The following is a 1616-nucleotide window of genomic DNA, read 5'->3' on the forward strand; positions in this document are numbered from 1 at the left end:
CTGCAGGCTGTTTGCAGCTAAATGCAGTAACTGTTGATTTTCTTAATAATCGTGGTGGGTGAAGAATTAAAAATATCTCTGCACACAACAATGGCAGTGCCAGCTACAAAGGGAGAGAAGTGTGCAGGCTCCAGGGGATGCTGACAATGAGGATGCAGGTTCCACACCTTTGGAACGTGAGAGGAAGTTCTTGCTGCGCAGTTGTGCGGGAGGAGGGCTGCTGACACACCAACAGTGCACATAGGGCATACGGGGGGGGGGGGATGCAGCCAGTGCAGCAAAATGGTTAGTGTTCAGCTAGGACTCAGAAGATCTGGTCTCCAGTCCCCACTTGGATCTGGAACGCACTGGGTGACTTTGGGCCAGCCACAGCCTCTCAGCCTAACCAACTTCGCAGGGCTGTTGTGAGGATAAAATGGGGAGGCAGAGAGGGAGACTTTATAAGCCACCTTGGGTGCCCTGCAAGAAAGAAACTAGGATTTAAAAAAATAAAGAAAATCAATACACGATAGTGGTGTGCTATCTTCTCTGCATAAGCCCAGGCAGCTCGTTTGCAAACTCAAGCTCCAAAGCCATTGCACGTTGCGAGGTTGCTTCAGTTACAGAACGTAAATAAAACTAAAAAATTCCCCGCGCCCAAAGACTGTGCAATTTCAGCATGGACAATCTGTGGAAATGAAAGAGATGCTAATCGGATTATGGAGATCAACGAATGCAATGTCGTGCACTTAGCAATTGTTCAGGAGCTTCAAAGCTGCCTTCTCGTAAGTCTCACTGTTTCTCCATCTAGCCCAGTAAACTCAGACCGGCAACAACTTTCCCTGGCGTCCAGCCGAGAAAGTCCACAGAGCTGTGGCAGCTGTGCCATGGATTCCCGTGCCCAAGCCATACCCCGCTACATGCCAGTAAGCCAGAGCAAAGCAGTTACTGGAGGGCCGCAGCGGGGGGTGTATTTGCAGGTGGGGGCTTTCCCTTCAGGCTGAGCTTTGGGGCTTCCCGCAGATTGCGGCAGCGAGCACGACGCCTGGAGGGGCGGTTAGACCGTCCGCGGCGAATCGCTCTCGTCGTCGCCAGAGGCTTGCAGGAGAGCTCCGCGGGCCAGGTGCGGGGCCCGGGCGATGATCGCGGCTGTCTGGGCCGGGGCGCCCGTGGATGTGATCCGCCCGCGGGGCGCGCCTCTTGAAGGGCTGTCAGGGCAGAGCAGCCGTGCCGGGGCGCGGAAGGGGGAGCGCCCCCTCCCCTTTCCCCCGGGGTGCCATACACTGGGCGCTTTCTCCTCGCTGGAGGACGAGGGCGCCGAGGGATGCTCTCCTTGGAGCGCCGGCGCAGCGGTGCACGGAGGCGCTCCGGAGAAGCGCGCGGGCGGGGCGGGCGGGGCGGGGAGCAAGTGCTGGGGGGGGGGCAGTCTCCGCCCCGTGCTTCCCCAGCTGCCCCAGCAACACCATCCCGCGCGTGACGTCAGCTCCCGCCCGGTCCACGGCGAGCCTGCCAGGAGGTTGCCCGTGCACAGCGCTCGGCCAGCCGTCGCAGCCGGAGCGCAGCAGCGACGGGCGCCTCCTGCCCGCGCCGGGCGCCCCGCGCGCACTGCCCCCTCCGCGCCCAGCCTGGCAGCGCAG

This window comes from Varanus komodoensis, unplaced genomic scaffold, assembly GCF_004798865.1.
Source record: "Varanus komodoensis strain SLA01 unplaced genomic scaffold, ASM479886v1 scaffold18_3, whole genome shotgun sequence".
NCBI lineage: Eukaryota > Metazoa > Chordata > Lepidosauria > Squamata > Varanidae > Varanus > Varanus komodoensis.